Below are 26,968 nucleotides of genomic sequence, written 5' to 3'. Positions count from 1 at the left end.
TGTCACTAACGCCCCGCCTTCAGGAGTTTGAAGCTCGTCACAGTCATTCAATCATTGAATCCTACTCAGAATACCACAGACAAGGTTTAGACCTTCCGGATTCTCTTGAATGCCGCCATCAGTTCTAGCTTATACCACGAAGATTCCAATTAAAGAATCCAAGAGATAACTACTTAATCTAAGGTAGAACGGAGGTGGTTGTCAGGCACGCGTTCATAGTTGAGAAAGATGATGATTGTCACGGGTCATCACATTCATCCGGGTTAAGAACAAGTATCATCTTAGAATGGACGCAAGCATGATTGAATGAGAAACAGTAGTAATTGCATTAATCCATCAAGACACAGCAGAGCTCCTCACCCCCAACCATGGGGTTTAGAGACTCATGCCGTGGAAAGTACACAAAGAAACGTGTAAAGTGTCATGAGGTACAGATACAATGTCAAAAGATCCTATTAATAGTAAACTAGTAGCCTAGGGTATACAGAAATGAGTAAATGACTTAAAAATCCACTTCCGGGCCCACTTGGTGTGTGCTTGGGTTGAGCAGTGAAGCATTTTCGTGTAGAGACCTTTTCTGGAGTTAAACGCCAGTTCTCATGCCAGTTTGGGCGTTTAACTCCAAGTTTTATGCCAGTTCCGGCGTTTAACGCTGGAATTTCTGAGGCTGATTTGCCACGCCGGTTTGGGCCATCAAATCTTGGGCAAAGTATGGACTATCATATATTGCTGGAAAGCCCAGGATGTCTACTTTCCAACGCCATTGAGAGCGCGCCAATTGGGCTTCTGTAGCTCCAGAAAATCCACTTCGAGTGCAGGGAGGTCAGAATCCAACAGCATCTGTAGTCCTTTTCAGTCTCTGAATCAGATTTTTGCTCAGAACCCTCAATTTCAGCCAGAAAATACCTGAAATCACAGAAAAACACACAAACGCATAGTAAAGTCCAGAAAAGTGAATTTTAACTAAAAACTAATAAAAATATACTAAAAACTAACTAGATCATACCAAAAACATACTAAAAACAATGCCAAAAAGCGTATAAATTATCCGCTCATCACACCTTCTCCGGTGGCACTACATCTCTTTCTTATCTTCACAAGAACCTTAACATTGTTCTTCTATATCTTTCAAGGTTCTACTTCCTCCCTAATCTCATCTATCATCTTTCTTTGCATCATTTCTTTTTCTAGTTAGATTTTTTCTGTTGACTTGCTCACTTTCTTTTCTAGTTGCTTGATTATTCTACTTGCTTTTTATTTCACTTGTTTACCTTTTCTTCTTTTTTTGTTTTACCATGGATGTTGAGTGGAACTTTGACTACTTGATGGATCTTCTTGATTGTTATTATTATCTTTGTTATGATGTTGTGTGATGATTACTACTTCATTTTGGACTTCTAATTGGTGGAGTATCTCTTCAAATGTTCATTGCTTGATAATTGCACGCCAAGTGTTCGAGGAAATACACATATGCCATTTTGGGTTATTCTCATCATGTATCTTCAATTTAGTGCTTTCTCCTCATTCACTTGCTCTTTTCTAAGTGCATTGAACACATTTTACTTATTACTTGCCAATTAGACACCCATTGAAGATGACTTGCTCTTTGTTTTGGATGCGTGAGATTATTCTTCTCATGCCATATCGCATGCCTTACTCCCTCATGCATCCCATGCCAAGTGTTGTGACCCATACTTCTATGATTACTTTGTTACACTTCTCTTTTGGGCACACATTCTACTTGCATGTTTATTAAATTGATGTTTTGGGTTTGACAATTTCCTTCTTTCCTTTCCCTTTCAGGATGGCCACCAAGAAAGGCAAGGAAGAAGCTTCAAGGAAACCAGCCGCAAATAGGGCACCTACAAAGTCACGCTCTAAGGCGTACTCTTCATTAGGAGCCAAACCTCTATCTAAAAAGGCGAAAGCGCCTGCTCCTATTGATGATAATGAAAAGAGCAAACCGGCAAAAGATACTTCAAGGTTCCCTAACCGCTTCAGTGAACTTATGTTCCCCTTCATGGTTGAGAGGAACTATCATGCTGAGCATCTACTCGCTTCGCCGGACAAGGTTACTCCTTATATTCTACCCCGCATTGAACAACGAGTATGGGAGTTTCTTTTGAGAAAACCAAAAGAGGTCAACCTCTCATGGGTGGTAGAATTCTACACTAACTACCATCTTCCCTCTCTTCAATCAGTGTATGTGCGCCGGAAGCAAGTCTCGGTGTCAGAAGAGGCTATTCAGCAAGTGCTTAATGTCCTACCGGTACCAAGTGACATGGATGGCTACCAAGAGGTCTTACGTCGGTGGCAGAAGTATGGATTTGACTGGGGCTCGATCCTCCAAGTCATTGCTGAGCCAGAAACATCTTGGATCCAAGGTCGACTCCGGATGCAACCCAAGTGCATTGACGCACGTTCTCTTACTGTGGAAGCTAGGGCTTGGGCTCAGATCCTATCCCACTATGTCCTACCTAGCACCCACAAATCATCCTTCACGGCGGATCTCGCCTTGCTTGTTTGGTGTGTTCTCACAGGGAGACCGGTGAACATTCCGCCTCTTGTCAAGCAAGCGATGGGTCAAATCCACGACCGGGGCAATTTGCCATTTCCAGCTTTGGTATCTGATTTAGTTGCTACTGCAAGTGTTCCTTGGGAAGCCACAGATGTGAAAGCTATAATTCCGGCTAAGGGCGATGTGGTCCCAACCGGAAAATACTTACATCTTCCCATAAACAACCCAAGCCTTGCCATAGTCCCACCACCTGCTATTTTTACCACCTCATCATCACTACCGCAGCAAAGATCCACTCATCAAAGGATAGAAGATCTACACCGGAAGATTAATAGGTATGAACGGCGCAACCAACGCCGATACACTCATATCAAGAAGCTTCTGTGTTGTGTTACCCCTAGCATGGAAGAACCTGCGATATCCACATCCACCTCCAACCCAAGTGATGAGTGCTCTGAGGAAGAGGATAGTGAAGGTTCCGGTTCCGACCATCCCTTGCACATTCTTAGTAGCACGGAGGACCGTGCTAAATTTTAAGTGTGGGAAGGTCGTTCGACCGATCTCCATGGGTAACACGCTCTTCCTTTCAATACCCATGGATTCATTTCTTGCTTAGTAGTTAGTACATTGCATGTGTAGCTAGTCTTGCTTTTAAATATTTCTTGCATGATAGTTAGTTTCTATAGAGTTGCTTTGTCAAATAATAACTTCTTTTCCAAGAAACTGTGTTTTGGGGTATCTTACCCTACCAAAAAATTTTTTTTTGTGATGAACTTGCTTTAAGAATGTATTTTGGAACATAGTGATTAAGTTAAGAACACAAGCATGTAAGTTTTGAGCTCATTATATGGTTACATCTTTTAACCATTAATTCCCATTCTTGTGTGCATTATTCTCTCCCTATGATTGCAATCCTTGCTTTCTCTGATTCTATATGTCCATTACTTTGTGTATGAATGCATTTACATGATTGAGGCCATCATTCCAATAGTCACTTTTCCCAAATGGCCTTAACCCTTTTATTTACCATTGCTAACCAATTTTGAGCCAATGATAAAACCTCCTTTATTTCTAAAAAGAGCACACCAACAACCCTAAGCGAAAAATAATTAATGTCCTTATATTTGGATCCTTGATTAGCTTAGGAGAGTAGGATGTGTGTCATGTAATTGGGAGGGTATACATGGGGACTTGGGTAGATATAAAGGTGTATCGTAATTAAGAATTTGGAGATTTGGGAACATACTCATGTAATGCATGATTGAGCCATATGCATTGAACTTTTCATACATGAACCCCAAGGAAAAGGGGACAGAAAAAAAAAAGAGAAGAAGGAAAATTCCATATGTGTATATGTGAAAGTAAATGAAAAAGAAAATAAAAGAAAGAATATATATACATATGAAGAAGAAGAAAAAAAGAAGAAGAAAGACAATAAAAAGGGACAAAATGCCCTAAGATAAAGTAGTGAAAACAATGCATATGGGACACGAATTGAAAGGAACACATGAGTGTGCAAAAAGTGGGACTCAAGGCTAGCTAGGTAATGCATCATAGTTGTATAGGTTGTTTTATGTGTCTAGTGAGATTCTAGGTTGATCAAGGACTCAAATTTTAAGCTCACTTGACCATATGCATCCTTACCCTCACCCTAGCCACGTTACAACCCACAGATAAGACCTCATGATACTTGTAAGCATGCATTAAGTCATTGTTGATTGTTAGATGAAAGACAAATCTTGGAAAGCATGAATAGGAGAGAATTGGGTAATGAACCCTATACACTTGAGCGCATAGAGCGGATACACATCCGGTAAGGGTTCGATGCTCAACTCCTTGTTCCCGGCTTTCACAAGCGTTCGTTAGCAAGCCATATGCTCTTCATAATGATATTCAATTTGGTAGGATTCATGAATTACATCATTTTTACCCTATACTCATATGTGTTCTTAGAAGACGGATTTACCCTTGACCAAGTATATAGACAATTTTACATTAGTTGCATACATTTGCTTAGATAGTTTGCATTTCATAAACCCTTTCTCACCATGATCTTTGGTCTTTTTATTTTAAGCATGAGGACATGCTTGGTTTAAGTGTGGGGAGATTTGATAAACCCCGATTTTGTGGTTTATCTTGTGCTTATTTTGGGGGTTTTTATCAATATTTCTCACACTTATTCACAAGAAATGCATGGTTTTGTGTTCACTTCCCAATATTGTTCCATTGTAGAAAACATGCTTGTTTTACCTTAGAATTGCAATATTTTGGTTCTCTTTATTGCCATTTGATGCCGTGACGTATTTGTTTGAGTGATTTCAGAATTAATATGGTAGGAATGGCCTAGAAGGGAGAAGGAAAGCATGCACTAGAGGAAGGAACATGAAGAATTGGATTTTAGGAATTGCAGCATCGGCGCTCACGCGCAAATCACGCGGACGCGTGGATGAGGATAGCTGGAAGCGGCGCGCAAGGATGGACGCATCCGCACAGGCCAAAGAATTTATACCGACGCGCACGTGCAACTGGTGCGCTAGCGTGGATCTCAGAAGTAATCGGCACGAGCGCACGCATGGCACGCACGTCCGGGAAGCTGCACGTGACCTCATTAAAAGAAATTGTGCCTGGCGATTTCTGAGGCTCAATGGGCCCAAATTCAGGCTGCTTCTGCATGGAAAAGGCCCAAGGATGCTAGGGGAAAAGGGAGGATCAATCTTTTTGCACTAAGACCCAATTTTTCTAGTTTTTCTTAGGTTCTTTGTTCTCTAGAGGAAGAAACCCTTGTTCTTCTCTAGATCTAGCTTTGATTTGATTTCCCTTGTCAATTCTGAATTGGGTTTTGTTAATTGCTACCTTTGGTTGCTTAATTTGAATTTCTTAGTATATTTTCACTCATATCTTGTGTTAATTTATAAATTTTGTCAATTGTTACTTTATACCCAATTCATGAATGTTGTGAATCTTGACTTGTTGATGTTTGATTGATGATTTTTATGCTACATTGTGTTGCTTGAGCTATTGTAAGTTGATAATTGTTAGTGGGTAATTGTTAATTTCGATTTAATTGCAAGTTGAACATGTCTTTTGTTAATGCTTACCAAGTGTTTGATGAATTGTTTACTTTGATTATGAAGTAGTTCTTTTTACTTTTGGCTTAGGCCAAGGGAATTGGGTAAACTTGAGTCGTTTGGTCTAATGGATTTGATGATTTGAGAGTCCTTAGTGGTCAATTTGATACTCATTAACACTATCCTACTACTAGGTTAATTAGTAGTGAGGTGAGGCCTTATGGGTTGATGTTGACCAAATCATTTGACGTACTTCAAGTTTGGAAGTAGACTTAATGCGTTTGGCTCCTCATAATTATCAAGATATGGTTGTTAGACAAGGATAGTGACCCCAATTCTCATGCCTAACCAAGAGTTGCTTTTATCATTCATATTTGAAAACCAATTTTTCAATTGTCTTGCTTAATTGTAGCTATTGTATAGTTAAGAGTAGAATTATATTGAATATTGTTTCCTTAGTTTAAAATCATTCACATCTTGCTCATTATTTGGATTAGTTCTTTACATTTTCAATTGCTTATTTGTTAAGATTCTCAATTTATTTTCTTGTCAATGAATCACAACCCCATATTTCTAACCAGTGTTGAAGCACATGTTTGCCCATTCTTCGTGAGATGACCCGAGGTTTAAATACTTCGGTTATTTTCATTGGGGTTGAACTTGTGACAACCAATTCCATTCTAAATTTGATCCATGAGAATTGTTGTTGGTAGAGCTATACTGGCAACGCAACTTTCATTGAGAGAATCTCTTCCAATACGGTTCCCGTGTTCACATCAATTCACCCAAGTTGTCGGAGTAGATTATCTTGACACATTTAGTTCAGTTGTCAAAATGACTACAATAAGGGTAGTTCTGTCACTTACTACTACAAAAGACTGGTTTCTCAAATAACTTGATGTAAACACATCCTTCTTACATAGAGATTTGAATGAGGAAATATACATGACATTGCCCCCTGGTCTTGAGGCAATGGTAATGGCTTGGTTTGCAAACTGAAGAAATCATTGTATGGCTTAAAACAAGCTAGTCGGCAATAGCACACCAAACTAAGTTCAGTTCTTCATAAGGCAGGTTTTACTCAATCCAGACTTGATCACTCTCTATTTACAAAGCATAACAATGATGGTGTTTCCATCATCTTAGTGTATGTGGATGATCTAGTCTTGATAGGGGACAACTCGGCAGAAATCAACAGGATCAAGCACATTCTTGACAGCAAATTCAAAATTAAGGATTTGGAGAATTTAAAGTATTTTCTTGGTATTGAGGTAGTTAGATCTTCCAAAGGGATTGCTATTTACCAAAAGAAATATGTGTTAGACATGTTGAAGGATCACGGATTTCTTGATTGTAAACCAAGCTTAACTCTTATGGACTATTTACCAAACTGTGCAAAGACAATGGTGATGATTTAGCTGATTCTGTTGAATACAGAAAATTGATTGGAAGGCTTTTATACCTTACCAACACAAGATTAGATATTTGTTTTGCTGTGAAAAATTAATTCAGTACCTTGATCAGCCCAGGAAGAATCATAATGAGTGCTGCCATCAGAATTTTGAAGTATCTCAAGGGCTATCCAGCAACTAGTTTCCTATTTCCTTTTCATTCAGACAACAATGTGGTTGGATTCACCAACTCTGATTGGACCTCTTATAGTGATTCCAATAGATCAATCTCTGGATATTATTTTTTCTACGAATTAGCACTCATCTCATGGAAGAGTAAGAAATAAGCAATGGTGGTGAAATCGTCCACCGAAGCTGAATATAGAGCTCTTGCTTCTGCAACTTATGAGGCCTAATGTGTAACACCCTACTACACAGTGTTTTACGCTTAAGTCATAGAACAGAGGTAGTGTGGTATTACAGACCTCTAATAGTAAGGATATACATATAATACTGAAAAAATTTAATATACTAGGAGCCTTGAAACAAAGTGGGTAATTAAGAATCGCAAAATAAAAAGCGCAACGCTCAAGGACTAGGATTACTTGCGTGCTAAGAAACCTAATAGGAACATGATAAAACAATAAACGAAGGGATAAAGAAAAGCCAAGGAACAGCATAACTAGCCTCTGACTCAGCCTGCGAAGCTAAGGCTGGCCGGAGGATACATATATACATATAAACATACATAAGTGTCCCCAAAATATACCAAAATACCAAAGTAAACTCCTATCTCTCCCTCAACCTCTAAGAGGAGCAGCATACATAAGTTACTTGGAGAGTAAGCTACACATATATATACATATATACAAATAGAAACCAAAATACACCCAAGAACTACTTCGCTTTCCAGAATCCAGACGCCTAGCGAGGAGCCTCTCGACCTGCATCTGAAAAACAACAGTACAATATGGAATGAGAACCGGAAGTTCTCAGCATGGTAAAAGTGCCACGCGCATAAGAAATACGGTCCTGAGAATGCCATAGGCAATCCTAGAACTCCGTTATTCAATTATCCACTTAAGCACTAAAATAGAAGCCATAAACAGGGGTAGGTATTCTAAATCTGCCTAACTTACTCAAGTTCAAACTTAACCTAACAACAACCACTGAACCGAAAATCATACATGCATAGAACCGAAATCACAATAGCCACCGAACCGAAATACGTTCATGTGGTTAATCCGAACCGAAATCACAATAGCCACCGAACCGAAATACGTTCATATGGTTAATCCTTCATTTTCAATTTTCAATCAACAAGAACAAGCAACCAAACAACTTCATGCACAGGTAATGATCAAATATTACAAATAGCAGGTATAACAAATAGCAGGTAATATATATATCAATTAGGCATACCCAGGAACTGCATAGCAATCAAAACAAACAAATGCATATGATGCATGCCTGTCCTATGGCTGATGGGGCCCATCTGTCGGTTATCCAGCCAACCCGACAAGTCCGAAAACCTTAGACTGTCCCCCGTCGCGCATCCCCAAGAGTCTATGCATAGAGTTCACATTCAATTATCATATCATCGCTCAATGGGGGCTATCCATACCCGGGAATTTATACGTGCCCGGTCACCCTTACGACGTAGGGTCAACAGAGTATCGAGATTCAACCTGGAACACGTGGTGGCGAGCCACGGTTCTTACCCAGGGAAACTCGTATCTCAGATATCATTATTCATAAGCCATGGCAATTATCATCAATACATCATCAAGTATCAAACCTTAACATTAAACTTCATTAACATCCTTATTTTCTTCATAAGAGCCACTATTTACAACTTTCTTCACCTTCAAAGTTCACTCAACATCATTTTTACAAAAGCACTTTCAAAACCTCATTTTCACCACATTCACAATTCCTTACCTATAACACATACATTTGCTAACACTTCCATTTCTATCTCATCAACCGCCATTTCAAGCTATTTTTAACCAATCCAATAAGCCATAATCTTAGATTGCATTTAGCATAAATCATATGTGAATATATATGAACAACCCTTCACAATTACCATTCCACTTATACAATATCAACCTTTCACACACCATATTCCATCAACCTATTACCAATCCATTAATGCCATCATCAACTCTCATATATGCATTAAACCATCAATTCACATAACAATTTTTCAAGAACAAACATCAACCATAATCATCAATCTATACCAACACCAACACAATCCATCATAAGCAAGTCCAAGGGCATAAAATTAATAACCTCAAGGCCTCCTATTCCCAATATATGATTACCAAAAATTATACTAACAACAATACCAAGCTACTCATTAAATGCCATTAACAATTCAACTTATCCTATGGTTCTTCTAACCTAAGTTTCCACAACACCGTAAATATTAAACGTGCGAAACTTAAACCATACCTTGGCCGATCACTTAGTTCACCCAAGGCAGCCTCACAACTCAAAATTACAGCCCCTCCAAACTCAATCAAACAGCCCCAAACCAAGCTTGATCACCAACAAGCCTCCAACAAGCATCAACATTCACATACACACTACCTAAACCACAATTAACACATCCAACATAACAACTCAATACCCAAATGCCTAAATTCAGAAATTTTATTAGGGTTTGAGATCTCTTACCTTTACCCACTGATCCTTGGGCAATACCCACAAGAAATCAAGTCTAGTGAACCCCTAAAACATAAAAATCATAAAGGAATTGAGTTTCTCAAACCTTAAACTCGAAATTCATATACCAGCAGAAATGGAGCTAGGAAAAACCGATTCACTTACTGTTTTGTTTGGATATAATTGAAGAGCTCGACGAGCCCGACGCGTGGCCGCAAACGGTGCGGCGATCGGAGCCCGGATGAGAAAGTTATGGTAGTTGGAAGGAATGGTGAGGGTTTGTGAATCTCCTCTTCCTCCCTTGCTGTAATGGCGTCGCAGCAGCTTGTGAGGAAGAAAAGAGCTGCTGCCTCATTTAAGTGTTTGGGTCCGGTTGGACCCACGGGCCCGGTTTGGGCCTTTCGGTCCGTTTTTGGACCAAATTTTCGAAATTGGCATCAAAATTTTCGTTTCAACGAGCCCTATCCTATTTTGATATTAGTTTTGTATTTTTAGCATTCCTAACTAAAATTCAATTTATTAACTAATAATTTACCGATTTTAGCGGGGTTTACATCCTACCCACCTAATTAGGAATTTTGTCCTCAAAATTCAGAGGGAATTACCTGAAAAGAGGTGTGGGTAGTCCTTTCGCATCTCTGATTCAAGCTCCCAGGTATGTTCTTCAATACCAGCCCGACTCCAAGCTACCTTCACCAAAGAAACGTCCTTTCCGCGGAGACGTTTGGTGCTGGTATCATCAATCCTAACCGGAGTTACTGGAAGCGTCAGGTCTTCTCTCACTTGAACTGATTCCGGCTCTAGGACATGACTAGGATCAAAAGTGTATTTACGAAGCTGCGATACGTGGAACACGTCATGCAGGTTCGAAAGATGTGGTGGTAACGCGATCTTATATGCTACTGGTCCAATTCTCTTCAGGATTTCGAATGGCCCAATGTAGCGGGGATTTAACTTCTTGGTTTTGATGGACCTCCCTATTCCAGTGGTCGGAGTAACTTTCAAGAAGACGTGTTCTCCTTCCTCGAATTCTAAGGGCTTTCATCTTCGGTCAGCATAGCTCTTCTGACGGTTTTGAGCTTCAAGCATTCGACTCCGAATTCTCTTTATTTGCTCAGTGGTTTCACTTACCATTTCCGGTCCTATCAAGCTCTTTTTCTCCTGCTTCGTACCAACATAATGGAGACTGGCATTTTCTTCCATACAAAGCCTCATATGGAGCCATTCCAATACTCGCATGATAGCTATTGTTATAAGCAAATTCTACCAGAGGCATATATCGATCCCAGCTCATCGGTTGATCCAAAACACAAGCTCTTAACATGTCTTCCAAGGTTTGTATTGTTCTTTCTGATTGGCCATCCGTCTGAGGATGATAGGCAGTGCTTAGGCTTAATTGGGTGCCAAAAGCTCGCTGAAAAGCACTCCAGAACCGTGATGTAAAGCGAGGATCTCTATCCGATACAATGGTGGAAGGTACGCCATGTAACCTCACAATCTCCTTTATATATAAGCGTGCTAACTCCTCCATAGAACAACTTATCCGAATAGGTAGAAAATGAGCTGACTTGGTCAGTCGGTCTATAACCACCCAAATAGCATCACAACCGGTCCGAGTTCTTGGTAAGCCCAATACAAAATCCATAGCAATGCTCTCCCATTTCCACTGTGGAATCTCCAAAGGTTGAAGGGTTCCTGCTGGCTTTTGGTGTTCAATCTTAACTTTCTGACAAGTTAGGCATTTAGAAACATGTAACGCCACATCATTTTTCATTCCTGGCCACCAGAACATCGTTTTTAAGTCTTGGTACATCTTAGTGCTTCCAGGATGAATGGAGAACCCGCTCTTATGTGCTTCCTCCAATATGTTCTGTCGCAAATCCCCGATATCTGGCACAATTATCCGGCCCTTGAACCTCCACAACCCATCTCTATCTTCTGACACTCTCCATTGCTTGCCTTTCTCAATCGCCGGCAAAATCTTATACAATCCTTGGTCATTCTGATGAGCCTTTATCAGTTCAGCCTTGAAGTCACTTGAGATCTGTAACTGGCTTAGGCATAAAGTCCCAAACTCCTCTCTGATTCCCAGTTTCAATCCTTGGAAGGCTCTCAATAACTCTTCCTCTCTTAGCATCATCCAAGCAGCACATAGGGATTTCCTACTCAAGGCATCCGCCACTACATTCGCCTTTCCCGGATGATAGTTTAGCTCGAAGTCATAATCCTTTAGAAGTTCCATCCACCTCCTCTGACGCATATTCAATTCTTTTTGCTCAAATAGGTACTTTAGACTCTTATGGTCAGAGAAGACTTGAAATTTCACTCCATAGAGATAATGCCTCCAAATCTTCAAGGCAAAGACAATGGCCGCAAGTTCCAGATCATGAGTTGGATAGTTTCTTTCATGAGGTCTTAATTGACGTGAGGCATAAGCTACAACCTTATGATGTTGCATCAACACGCATCCTAAACCTTTCAAAGACGCATCACAGTACACCTCGAATGGTTCTCTCGGGTCAGGCATCACTAATACAGGGGCGGTAGTCAATCTCTGCTTTAAGGCAAGGAAACTCTCCTCGCATTCAGGAGTCCACACAAAAGGAACATCCTTCCTGGTTAGCTTAGTCAAGGGTAAAGCGAGCTGTGAAAACCCTTTAATGAACCTCCGATAATAACCCGCCAAGCCTAAGAAACTCCTGATTTCCGTCACTGAAGTTGGCCGCTCCCAATTCATCACCGCCTCAACCTTAGCAGGATCCACTGCTATTCCATGCTTACTCACCACATGACCAAGAAACTTCACCTCAGACTTCCAGAACTCACACTTGGATAGCTTGGCATACAACTTCATATCCTTCAGAATTTGTAGCACTGTTCGCAAGTGTTCTGCATGCTCATCCTCGGTCTTAGAATAGATAAGAATGTCGTCAATAAACACAACAACAAACTTATCCAGATATGGATGGAAAATTCTGTTCATGTAATCCATGAATATCGCTGGAGCGTTAGTTAGTCCGAAGGACATAACGGTATATTCATAGTGACCATAGCGCGTTCTGAAGGCAGTTTTGGGAATGTCCTCATCTCTGACCCTTATCTGGTGGTATCCGGATCGTAGATCAATTTTAGAGAACATACCGGCTCCCTGTAATTGGTCCATCAAGTCATCAATCCTTGGCAACGGATATTTATTCTTCACTGTAACTTTATTTAGCTGCCTATAGTCAACACATAAGCGCATGCTTCCATATTTCTTTTCACCAGTAATACTGGCGCACCCCACGGGGATACACTTGGTCGGATAAAATTTTTACCCAACAGATCCTCCAGTTGAGATTTTAATTCGGCCATCTCCAGAGGCGACATCCTGTAAGGAGCACTCGAGATTGGTCCGGCCCCAGGTACTAAATCAATTGCAAACTCAACTTCCCGTTTCGGTGGAAATTCATCAATATCATCAGGGAATACCTCCGGAAACTCACACACAACTGGGATTTGTTCTAAGTCTTGATCATCACCCGAAACACCTGCAGCTAGAAACAATATCCCCTGACATTCAGCCCCAGAACAGTTCACCATCATGGAATTCAAGTAGTAGTTATTTACTATAACCGGCCCTTCAGTGTCTTCAGGCATAAAATATACTGTTTTCGCCGAGCAATCTAATAGCACGCGGTTCTTGGATAACCAGACCAATCCCAGAATGAGATCAAGACCAGTCATCGGTAAACAAATTAAGTTATGCACGAAGTCACGCCCTTGTACTCGAAAAGGAACTTGGGGGCACCCTAATCTAGTCACCATAGCCTCGTGGGTAGCATTATATACCTTTAAATCATACCCCAGTATTACTATTTTCAGTCCTAGCTCATCAGCCTTCTCAAATGCAATAAAAGTATGTGAAGCTCCAGAATCAAACAAAACATTCAAAGTTTTACCCGCCATCTCACATTTACCTCGGATCAATGCCTCTGACCCCTCAGCGCCTATAGAAGAAGTAGTGTATACCCTTCCTGGTTGCTGCACCCTGCCTGTCTCATACCCCTTCTTCTCGGGGCAACTACTAGCCAAGTGTCCCGGCTGCCCACAAGAGTAACAGACTCCAGTCCCAAACCTGCATGGTCCTGAGTGATACTTCCCACATCTGTGGCAACTCATATCCTGCTGTGGCTGCTTTCCCTGTCTCCTTCCCTGATTAGCACTGGTATTAGACCTCCTGGAGCTGCCTTGCCCCTGATTGTTCTGAGGAACAAAGCCACCACGCTTGAACTGTCTGCCTCTGGGTGCAAAGTTTCTCCCTGTGGTCCTTTGGAATGGCGTCCTCAGACTCCCTTTTTCTGCTGCAGCTCTTCTGACACAATCCTCCGCCACCCTGCTCCTATTCACCAGCTCAGAAAACACCCGAATCTGCATAGGCGCCACAAAGCTCTGAATGTCACTCCTAAGGCCTCCTTCATACTTTATACATTTCCACTCAGCAAAGTCCTCAGGAGCTCCCTGACAGATGCGTGAGAAGCGGCACAATTCCTCAAATTTACTGGTATATTCAGTGATAGTCATCTGCCCCTGTTTAAGCTGAAGCAGTTCAAGTTCTCTGGCATTTCTAACTGAAGTGGGGAAATATTTTTTATAGAATTCATCTCGGAACAACTCCCAAGATATCACAATCCCATCAGGTTGCAGAATGCGCCTCATGCCCTGCCACCAGTGCTGAGCTTCACCATGCAACTGGTAGGTCCCAAACTCAACCCATTGCTCATCCGGAACCTGTTGAGCCTGTAATGCTCGCTCAATGGCCTGTATCCAATTATCAGCATCGGTCGGATTCGAGGTCCCTCTGAAAGTTGGAGGGTGAACCTTCAGGAAGGAATGCAGTGACATTGGACCATTCTCGTCATTGTTACCATTATTTCCATTATTAATTTGGTTTCCCAGGGCTTCAGCTGTCGCTTGCATTGCTGCTGCCATATTGCCTAATGCGGCCATGAAGTCTATAGGATTAGGAGTGTTTCCTGATGCCTCAGGCATGGCATTGCCTATTTGGCCTCTACCTCGCCCGCGTCCGCGTCCACGAGTAGACATCTGGTCCCTATACACACCAAACAAGTGATATCAAGTTGATCAGTCTCAATATCTCAAGTTCAGTGCTTTAAGTCCCAAATGCATGCTCATGAACGTTTATGCCACATATATCAATTAGATATCCTAATAGCACATAAACACATACACAGAGAATGCACAAAAGCACAATCAGTCTGTCCTCAGGCTCTATAGGAACGAACTGCTCTGATACCATAATGTAACACCCTACTACACAGTGTTTTACGCTTAAGTCATAGAACAGAGGTAGTGTGGTATTACAGACCTCTAATAGTAAGGATATACATATAATACTGAAAAAATTTAATATACTAGGAGCCTTGAAACAAAGTGGGTAATTAAGAATCGCAAAATAAAAAGCGCAACGCTCAAGGACTAGGATTACTTGCGTGCTAAGAAACCTAATAGGAACATGATAAAACAATAAACGAAGGGATAAAGAAAAGCCAAGGAACAGCATAACTAGCCTCTGACTCAGCCTGCGAAGCTAAGGCTGGCCGGAGGATACATATATACATATAAACATACATAAGTGTCCCCAAAATATACCAAAATACCAAAGTAAACTCCTATCTCTCCCTCAACCTCTAAGAGGAGCAGCATACATAAGTTACTTGGAGAGTAAGCTACACATATATATACATATATACAAATAGAAACCAAAATACACCCAAGAACTACTTCGCTTTCCAGAATCCAGATGCCTAGCGAGGAGCCTCTCGACCTGCATCTGAAAAACAACAGTACAATATGGAATGAGAACCGGAAGTTCTCAGCATGGTAAAAGTGCCACGCGCATAAGAAATACGGTCCTGAGAATGCCATAGGCAATCCTAGAACTCCGTTATTCAATTATCCACTTAAGCACTAAAATAGAAGCCATAAACAGGGGTAGGTATTCTAAATCTGCCTAACTTACTCAAGTTCAAACTTAACCTAACAACAACCACTGAACCGAAAATCATACATGCATAGAACCGAAATCACAATAGCCACCGAACCGAAATACGTTCATGTGGTTAATCCGAACCGAAATCACAATAGCCACCGAACCGAAATACGTTCATATGGTTAATCCTTCATTTTCAATTTTCAATCAACAAGAACAAGCAACCAAACAACTTCATGCACAGGTAATGATCAAATATTACAAATAGCAGGTATAACAAATAGCAGGTAATATATATATCAATTAGGCATACCCAGGAACTGCATAGCAATCAAAACAAACAAATGCATATGATGCATGCCTGTCCTATGGCTGATGGGGCCTATCTGTTGGTTATCCAGCCAACCCGACAAGTCCGAAAACCTTAGACTGTCCCCCGTCGCGCATCCCCAAGAGTCTATGCATAGAGTTCACATTCAATTATCATATCATCGCTCAATGGGGGCTATCCATACCCGGGAATTTATACGTGCCCGGTCACCCTTACGACGTAGGGTCAACAGAGTATCGAGATTCAACCTGGAACACGTGGTGGCGAGCCACGGTTCTTACCCAGGGAAACTCGTATCTCAGATATCATTATTCATAAGCCATGGCAATTATCATCAATACATCATCAAGTATCAAACCTTAACATTAAACTTCATTAACATCCTTATTTTCTTCATAAGAGCCACTATTTACAACTTTCTTCACCTTCAAAGTTCACTCAACATCATTTTTACAAAAGCACTTTCAAAACCTCATTTTCACCACATTCACAATTCCTTACCTATAACACATACATTTGCTAACACTTCCATTTCTATCTCATCAACCGCCATTTCAAGCTATTTTTAACCAATCCAATAAGCCATAATCTTAGATTGCATTTAGCATAAATCATATGTGAATATATATGAACAACCCTTCACAATTACCATTCCACTTATACAATATCAACCTTTCACACACCATATTCCATCAACCTATTACCAATCCATTAATGCCATCATCAACTCTCATATATGCATTAAACCATCAATTCACATAACAATTTTTCAAGAACAAACATCAACCATAATCATCAATCTATACCAACACCAACACAATCCATCATAAGCAAGTCCAAGGGCATAAAATTAATAACCTCAAGGCCTCCTATTCCCAATATATGATTACCAAAAATTATACTAACAACAATACCAAGCTACTCATTAAATGCCATTAACAATTCAACTTATCCTATGGTTCTTCTAACCTAAGTTTCCACAACACCGTAAATATTAAACGTGCGAAACTTAAACCATACCTTGGCCGATCACTTAGTTCACCCAAGGCAGCCTCACAACTCAAAATTACAGCCCCTCCAAACTCAATCAAACAGCCCCAAACCAAGCTTGATCACCAACAAGCCTCCAACAAGCATCAACATTCACATACACACTACCTAAACCACAATTAACACATCCAACATAACAACTCAATACCCAAATGCCTAAATTCAGAAATTTTATTAGGGTTTGAGATCTCTTACCTTTACCCACTGATCCTTGGGCAATACCCACAAGAAATCAAGTCTAGTGAACCCCTAAAACATAAAAATCATAAAGGAATTGAGTTTCTCAAACCTTAAACTCGAAATTCATATACCAGCAGAAATGGAGCTAGGAAAAACCGATTCACTTACTGTTTTGTTTGGATATAATTGAAGAGCTCGACGAGCCCGACGCGTGGCCGCAAACGGTGCGGCGATCGGAGCCCGGATGAGAAAGTTATGGTAGTTGGAAGGAATGGTGAGGGTTTGTGAATCTCCTCTTCCTCCCTTGCTGTAATGGCGTCGCAGCAGCTTGTGAGGAAGAAAAGAGCTGCTGCCTCATTTAAGTGTTTGGGTCCAGTTGGACCCACGGGCCCGGTTTGGGCCTTTCGGTCCGTTTTTGGACCAAAATTTCGAAATTGGCATCAAAATTTTCGTTTCAACGAGCCCTATCCTATTTTGATATTAGTTTTGTATTTTTAGCATTCCTAACTAAAATTCAATTTATTAACTAATAATTTACCGATTTTAGCGGGGTTTACATAATGGTTATTTAATTTAGTCACTGAATTGAAATTGCCTCTTACAAAATCTATAAATCTCTACTATGACAATCAATCTGCCCTTCACTTGATTGCTAATCCTATCTTTCATGAAAGGACTAAGTACATCGAAGTTGATTGCCATATTACACAGGAAAAAGCTCAAATGGGACTGACCGGATTGCTGCCCATTAAGAGCGAAGAACAACTTGCAGATGTTCTCACTAAACTATTGTCCCCTGGACCTTTCTCCAAATTCTATCTCAAGCTGGGACTGATAGATATTCATGGCATTCCTGGATTGCGGGAGGATATCACATGACTAATAATCATTAATCATTTTTCATTCTTTTTCATTCCCAGCTTGCGGGAGGATATTACAGAACTAATTCTGCTATTAATTGCTATTAGTTATTAATTGCACTTTCATAGTTAATTCTAATTTTAACAAACTTGATATTGTTAGAGGGTAGATTTATAATTATAGGATCACAATTATAATTGGTTATTTTTTATAGCCTTGTTAGGAGGGGAAACAAAAATATTTATACATTGTACAAATAGGACACTATAGCTTGTATATTTCTTGAGGTTCATTCATTCAATTGAAATCACCTTTACCAAATTCTTTCTTCTTCTCTCGTTCATCTCTCTCTCAGCTCTATGAGGACACACAAAGAAACAACTCTCTGAGCTCACTTTCTTCAGATTTCTTTAGCAACTCATCATAGTACTTTGATTGTATGAGTATAAGTCATCTGTTGTTGTTCGAGTGACTTTAATTTTCATAAAATAATTGAGCATTCTCATGTCCCGTAGTGAAAATTTAGAGTTCAAGTATTTGATCAATGCTAAAATTACTACCTGAAATGTGTCTGTGACAATGATTTCATCAATATGCAATAGAAGAAAAACTGTTGTCTCTTTGGTGTGTTTGAAAAATAGAGACATTTGATTTTACTGAGCTAAATTCCATGTCATGAAGACATGATATGCTATTTTTAGTGTATTAAACCAAGACCTTGGAAGTTATTTTAGTCCATACAAAGAACGAATGAACTTACACACAATTCCTGAACTACTAATTTCAAATCTTTGTGGCTACTTTATATAATTTTTTCTTGCAAGCATCCATTCAAAACTGCATTGTTGACATCAAGTTGGATTAGAGGCCATCTTTTTTGTAGTGCTATAGTGAGAATAACCCTTACGGTTGCTGGTATAATTACTAGGTTGAAGATATTTTTGAAATTTATGCCTACTCTTTAATTGAAGCCTTGAGCAACAAACATAGCTTTCAACTTATTAATAGAACTATTTGGATTCTTTTGGGAATAAACACCCTACTCCAGTTCCTGTTCATTCCATACTAGCTAGGACAAGGCAACCCCTGTTGAAAAAATGACCTTCCTTGTCATTTGTCATCTGTTCGTGTTTGCTGTGAGTCAAGACGGTCCTTCAATCATCTTCATAAACAAAGTTAATAGAAGTTATCAATGTGTCTATTAACTTTGATGATGTGTATATTGAGTATCCGTTAAATGCCATGCTAGTAACAGGAGAATGGACAGAGGTTGATTTGTTTCTCTCTCCAACAAAAATGACATCATTTCTTATTCTCAAAAATGAGATGTCGCACATCTCCATATAATCCTCCAATTCCTAACCCTTGTTTATAGAATAACCAATCCCTTGTTCGTCTCTTTGCACTAATAGAGGAACGCACAAAGGAATAGCTGGCGATGATTCTAAATAAGGTACTAACAAGGCCACTGACAAAGCTCCAGACAATGCTTTGGACTACATAACTGACAAAGTCATTGACAACATTGAGTAGAGGCTCTTGATGTCATGATCGAGGTTATTAAGAGGATATTTACTTTCAAAAGTTAGTAATATTCATTGTGTTTTTCTTAATTTCATTGTGTTTTTTGGAGTGTAAAGTTACTGCATTATTTTTTTTCTTTTTGTGAATGATGTTTCTTTCCCTATAAGCTCATATTGGATTGTTTACTATTTTTATATCTATAATTTTGCTTGTGAGTGTTAATCATCACTGCTATAGTTAGTTCATACATGTACTTAAGTGGACTTTCATTAATGTTGCTTGTTTATTAAAGAAATATATGTATTTGTTTGCAGATGAATGATTATGAAGTAGTTTTTGTGCTTCATCATGAAGGGTCTTTTAAGACAAATATAGAGGGTAAATTAGATTATGTTAATACACAAGTACAAAGATATTCACCTTTGGACATAGATTTGTCTTATTTCTATAATTTAGAAGCTTTATTTAAGGATCTTGGCTACACATAATATAAGGGTATGTACTAGTTTGACAGTATGACCCCTGACCTGGAATTTGGTTTACATGTACTTAAGGGTGATACTAAGATAAATGATATGAGAGATAACACAAGTACAAATAAAGAGACAAATGAGATTTAGATTTACTTTGATCACCTCGTTAGTGTTCCTAAAGTTGTGGATGATGGGATTTATGCTGAGAATATTATTTTGGGTGACTCATCATCCTCAACTGATAGATATGAGTCAACAAAAGATGCAGATAATAGTGAAGACAATGAATAATTGAGAAAAAAGAAGAGTGTGAAGAAGAAAAAGAAGATGGTGTCACAAAAGGAGAAAGTTAGTAAGGGTCCAAATGGTGAGTTAAGACTGGCCTAATACGAGGAATAAGGCTGGCCCAAAGGGGATAAATAAGGCTGGCCTAAGTAGGAACAATGCAAATGGGTCATATAAGGTTGGTCTAGCTTTTTCATATAAGACAACCGAGAAAAAGACGTTAAAAAAGTATTACAGCAGGGGAAGGACACATGTATATAGAGATGAAAAGATAGCATGAGAGGTAGTGTATCTTTAGATAGGAGTGACGGTGTTACTGAAGGAGATGGTGATGGGTCTAGCATGGATTTGGAAGGCACTAAGGTAAGTGAAAATGCTTATGCAACAAGAGAAAAGTTAGATTTTGACTATGGGAGGTCATATATCTATAAGAGTAAAGCATTCAACAACCTAATGTCATCTGATGATAAAAGAAGAATTGCATATGATGTCTTCAATGAGGAGACATAATATGAGAAGAATGAATTTAAGGTTGGACAAACATTCATCATAATGGAAGCCTTCAAGAATGCTTTGAAGGACTATTTTGTCGATAAGAGGAAGGATGTAATGTATTTAAATAATGAAAAGAATATAGTAAGGACATGTGTAAGTGAGCATTGTCCTTCGTTGATACTAACTTTTCGAAATAGTACATAGGGCTGTTACCAAGTAAAAATTTTGGTCAATGAACATAGCTGTGGTAGGGACTATCGTAATAACCTAGCTCATAGGCCTTGAGTTACTTTCAAGTTGATTATTTACTCAGCCTGATTTAAAGCCAAAATAAGCCACGAAGTACATGATAGAGGAATACAATATTCATCGCAATGGTAAATGATTAGCAAGTCACTAAAGGCTATTAGGAAGATAGTGGTTGGTAATGAACAAGCTCAGTATGGTAAAATTTGTGATTATCTTATAAAACTATATAAGAGCAATCTAGAGAGTACAACTTTTATGGAAGTAATACCTCAACTAGAATCTCCTCCTCTCTTTAATAAATTGCATATTAGTTTGGATGCATAAAAATAAATTTAAAGGTGGTTGCAGATTTTTAGTATGGTTAGATTGTTGTTTCTCTAAGGGTTGCTATGGTGACTATTCTCTATAATGGGAAAACATATTAATAACCACTTTTTCATTATTACATAAATTGTTGTCTTTAATCAATATAAAGATACTTGGAAGTGGTTCTTGACACTTCTTCAAAATTATTTGGAGTGTACTGAACTTCATTTCGGATCAATAAAAAATTTGTTGACTCTCTATTCTTGATTGAAACTTGAAAATATAGCCATCAATTTACTGTCTTCTATACTTTGCAGGGATTAACATTGGCTATGAAAGAGGTGTTCTCTAATACTCTCACAGGAATTGAGTTCTACATATATGAAAGAATTTTATCAAGCATTTTAAAGATTAATAGACAACATAACTAGTCTTGGAGTCTAGAAAATGCACCACACATAATGAATTTAATGATACAACAGAAAATTTAGGTAAGTTAGTACTCCAGCTTGGGAGTATCTATAGAACTTTAAGCTAGTAGTGTGTTCAAAGGTATTTTTCAGCTATGGAACCAAAGTTAACAATATAACTAATAATATATATGAAGTGTAGAGTGCAAAGATCATGACATATAGAAAAAAGCTGATTCTAACCATGTATGAAGGAAGAGTTAAGATGATACATAATGAGAAAGATAACAATACATAGAAGAAATTGGAAAGTCATATTGGACCTTTAGCTCCTGTGCAACAAAAGAGATTAGATAAGACTATCAAATCTAAAAGTCATAGATGGAGAACTGTATGGGCTGGTGATTCACATAGATCTTCTTTGAAGTTTATTTCCAAGACTACAAGAATGGAGTTAACTTACAAGAAAGGAGATGCACATGCAATATTTGGCAATTATCTAGTATTGTTTTAAATGCACATTTCTTATTAGATTGGTTGTATAGTTTTTATTGTATTTTTATTGGAATTACTTTATATACATGCCTTGTACTACAACTTTGACTAAAATAAATCTAAGAGTAGAAGACTTTGTTCATAAATGACTCACTATGCATGAGGGTGTTATTATCCTATATTTTTAAAAACAAGGATTTAATTATCCATTATTATTAGTGAAATGGTGCACAGAATTGTGATTCACACTTCTCACAACTCTGATACAACTAACCAGCAAGTGCACTGGATCGTCCAAATAATAAAATCTTACGCGAGTAAGGGTCGATCCCACGGAGATTTCCGGCTTGAAGCAAGCTATGGTCATCCTGTAAATCTTAGTCAGACGGATTCAAATGGTTATGAGGCTTTGATAATTAAAGGATAAATAAAGCATAAAATAAAATAAAGATACTTATGTAATTCATTGGTGGGAATTTCAGATAAGCGTTTGAAGATGCTTTGTTGCTTCTGAACCTTTGCTTTCCTATTGTCTTCATCCAATCATGTGTGCTCCCTTCCATGGCAAGCTGTATGATCCTCTCAATAAAAATGGTCCAGGCTACGGTTTATGTACGGCTAATCAACTGTCGGATTTCTCGTCTCGGGTGAAAAATACCAGGCACAGCTACCGCACGGCTAATCATCTGTCGGTTCTCACTTGTGTTGGAATAGGATCTCTCTATCCTTTTGCACACTGTCACTATGCCCAACATTCGTGAGTTTGAAACTCGTCACAGTCATCCCATCCCAAATCCTACTCGGAATATCACAGACAAGGTTTAGACTTTTCGGATCTCAGAAATGCTGCCAATTGGTTCTAGCCTATACCACGAAGGTTCTAACCTCATGGACTCGGTCCGTGGATCAGAGACCAAAGAGACTATACTCCGGCTGTTGTCCAATGACTACGTTGAACATCATGTAGACCGCTTGTGGTTGTCAGGCACGTGGATCTTGGCTAAGCGAGTAACGAAGATAGTGGGTGATTGTCACGGGTCACCCCTTCATTCTGACTTAACTGAATTAAGTACGAGAGTATATCTTAGAGAAGAAGTAAGCGTGAATTGGAAGAGAAACAATAGTACTTGCATTAATTCATGAATAATAGCAGAGCTCCACACCTTAATCTATGGGGTGTAGAAACTCCACCGTTGGAAAATACATAAGAGAAAATAGACTAGGCATGGCCGAATGGCCAGCCAAGCATGAACATGATCAAAAGATCAAAAGATGATCCAAAGATATCCCAGTATAAAGATAAAGATACAATAGGAAAAAGTGCTATTTATACTAAACTAGTAACTTAGGTTTATAGAAAATAAGTAACTAAGTGCAGATAGTGCAGAAATCCACTTCTGGGGCCCACTTGGTGTGTGCTTGGGCTAAGCATTGAACTTTACACTTGCATAGGCCTTTCCTGGAGTTAAACGCCAGCTTGGATGCCAGTTTGGGCGTTTAACTCTAGTTCTGGTGCTAGTTTGGGCGTTTTATGCCAAAAAGGGGTCTCTGGTGGGCGTTTAGACGCCAGTTTGGGCCATCAAATATGGGGAAAATTATGGACTATTATATATTGCTGGAAAACCCAAGATGTTTACATTCCAACGCAATTGAGAGCTCTCTAATTGGGCTTTTGTAGCTCTAGAAAATCCACTTCGAATGCAGAAAGGTCAGAATCCAACAGCATCTGCAGTTCTTTCTCAGCCTCTGAATCAAACTTTTGCTCAGGTCCCTCAATTGCAGCCAAAAAATACCTGAAATTACAGAAAAACACACAAACTCATAGTAAATTCCAGAAATGTGATTTTTGCATACAAACTAATAAAAATATAATAAAAAGTAACTAAAACATACTAAAAACTATGTAAAAACAATGCCAAAAAGCGTATAAATTATCCGCTCATCACAACACCAAACTTAAATTGTTTCTTGTCCCCAAGCAACTAAAAAAAATAGGATAAAAAAGAAGAGAAAATATAATGAAATTCGAAATATCAATGAAGCTTAGTTCTAATTAGATGAGCGGGACTAGTAGCTTTTTGCTTCTGAACAGTTTTGGCATCTCACTTTATCCTTTAAATTTTAGAATGATTGGCATCCATAGGAACTCAGAATTCAGATAGTGTTGTTGATTCTCCTAGTTTAGTATGTTGATTCTTGAACACCGCTACTTATGAGTCTTGGCCGTGACCCTAAGCATCTTGTTTTCCAGTATTACCACCGGATACATAAATGTCACATACACATAACTGGGTGAACCTTTTTAGATTGTGACTCAGCTTTGCTGGAGTCCCCAGTTAGAGGTACCCAGAGTTCTTAAGCACACTCTTTTTACTTTGGATCATGACTTTAACCACTCAGTCTCAAGCTTTTCACTTGGACCTTTATGACATAAGCACATGGTTAGGGATAGCTTGATTTAGCCGCTTAGGCCAGGATTTTATTCCTTTGGGCCCTCCTATCCATTGATGCTCAAAGCCTTGGATCCTTTTTATCCTTGCCTTTTAGTTTAAGGGGTTATTGGCTTTTTCTGCTTGCTTTTTCTTTTTCTTTCTTTTTCTTTATTTTTCGCCTTTTTTTCGCAAGCTTTGTGTTTTTCACTGCTTTTTCTTGCTTCAAGAATCAATTTTATGATTTTTCAGATTATCAATAACATTTCTCTTTTTTCATTATTCTTTCAAGAGCCAAAAAATTTAACATTCATAAACTTCACTATAAAAAATATGCACTTTCAAGCATTCATTCAGAAAACAAAAAGTATTGCCACCACATCAAAATAATTAAACTATTTTCAAGATAGAATTCAAAATTCATGTACTTCTTGTTCTTTTGCAAATAGAAACATTTTTCATTCATTTAAGAAAGGTGCGAGATTCATGGAATCATTCATAGCTTTAAGACATAGACACTAAACACTAATGATCATGTAATGAAGACACAAACATAGTCAAAACATAAAACATAGGAAACAAAAAATAGAAAAACAAATAACAAGGAAATTAAAGAACGGGTCTACCTTAGTGACGGCGGCTAGTTCGTCCTCTTGAAGATCCTATGGAGTGCTTTAGCTCCTCAATATCTCTTCCTTGCCTTTGTTGCTCCTCCATCATGGATCTTTGGTCCTCTCTAATTTCATGGAGGATAATGGAGTGCTCTTGGTGCTCCATCCTTAGTTGCTCCATGTTCGAACTCAATTCTCCTAAAGAGGTGTTGAGTTGCTCCCAATAGTTGTGTGGAGGGAAATGCATCCCTTGAGGCATCTCTGGGATTTCTTGATGAGGGGCTTCCTCGTGCTCTTGTTGAGGTCCATGAGTGGGCTCTCTTGTTTGCTCCATCCTCTTTCTAGTGATGGGCTTTTGAGATAAATCTCTCCATCTCCCATGACTCAGAGTTAGAAGCAATTGCCTTCCCTTTCCTCTTCCTAGAGGTTTCTCCGGTCTTAGGTGCCATTTTAGGTGGTTATGATGTGCAAAAATGAAGGAGTGATGAGGGGCTTCTATAGGAGTGGAGTGGAGAGGGAATTCTTATAATAGGGGTTGGGTTTGGGAGGGAGATGGTTTGAATTTGAATGGATGGGGGTAGGTGGATTGTATGATGGTTTTGGAGGAGAAATGGAGGTGATTGGCGGAGGTTATTTTGGGGAAGAGTGTTATGGAAAGGTGTAAAAAGGAGAGAAAAAGAGTTGGGGTAGGTGGGGATCTTGTGGGGTTTACAGATCCTGATGTGTCAAGGAATTCTGGTCCATGCACCTTTCTGGCATTTAAACGCCCTCTGTGTGCCATTTCTGGCATTTAACGCCAGCTCTACTGCCTTTCCTGGCGTTAAACGCCAGGCTGATGCCCCTTTCTGGCGTTTAACAACAGCCAGACACCAGACACTCTTTTCTGGCGTTAAACGCCAGTCTGTCTGCCAATTCTGCCATTTAACACCCAGAATGCTACTAGACTGGGCGTTAAACGCCCATTCTGCTATCCTTACTGGCATTTAAGTGCCAGTAAACTTGTTGGTGCACGAAATTGTGATCTCAATGGTGCCAACAACTTGGTACGCATAATTGTAATCTCAACTCTTTTTCACAACTTCACACAACTAACCAACAAGTGCACTGGGTCGTCCAAGTAATAAACCTTACGTGAGTAAGGGTCGATCCCACGGAGATTGTCGGCTTGAAGCAAGCTATGGTAATCTTGTAAATCTCAGTCAGGCGGGTTCAAATGGTTATTGAGTTTTAATAATTAAAAGATAAATAAAACATAAGATACAGATAGAGATACTTATGTAATTCATTGGTGGGAATTTCAGATAAGCGTATGGAGATGCATTGTTCCTTCTGAATCTCTGCTTTCCTATTACCTTCATCCAAACCTTCATACTCCTTTCTATGGCAAGCTGTATGTTGGGTGTCACTGTTGTTAATGGCTACTTCCCGTCCTCTCAGTGAAAATGGTCCTCTACGGTTTCTCGCATGGCTAATCAGCTGTTGGTTCTCGATCGTGTAGGAATAGGATTTACTATCCTTTTGTGTCTGTCACTATGCCCTACAGTCGCGAGTTTGAAGCTCGTCACAGTCATCCCATCCCAAATCCTACTCGAAATATCACAAACAAGGTTTAGACTTTTCGGATCTC

General features: G+C 39.2%; 1 long non-coding RNA gene across 1 annotated transcript; it reads right to left on the bottom strand.

Moving 5' to 3' along the window:
• Positions 1-7,633: 7,633 nt before the first annotated feature.
• On the bottom strand, positions 7,634-9,781 carry LOC140174241 (uncharacterized). Its single transcript, XR_011863505.1, has 2 exons — positions 9,438-9,781; positions 7,634-7,927 (listed from the first exon to the last, which is right to left on the bottom strand). It is a non-coding gene; the product is annotated as an uncharacterized lncRNA (long non-coding RNA).
• Positions 9,782-26,968: the final 17,187 nt, after the last annotated feature.

The sequence above is a fragment of the Arachis hypogaea genome, chromosome 7 (assembly GCF_003086295.3).
Source record: "Arachis hypogaea cultivar Tifrunner chromosome 7, arahy.Tifrunner.gnm2.J5K5, whole genome shotgun sequence".
Lineage (NCBI taxonomy): Eukaryota > Viridiplantae > Streptophyta > Magnoliopsida > Fabales > Fabaceae > Arachis > Arachis hypogaea.
The sequence above is the reverse complement of the archived record's forward strand: the minus strand, read 5'-3'. Positions and strand labels throughout refer to the sequence as shown.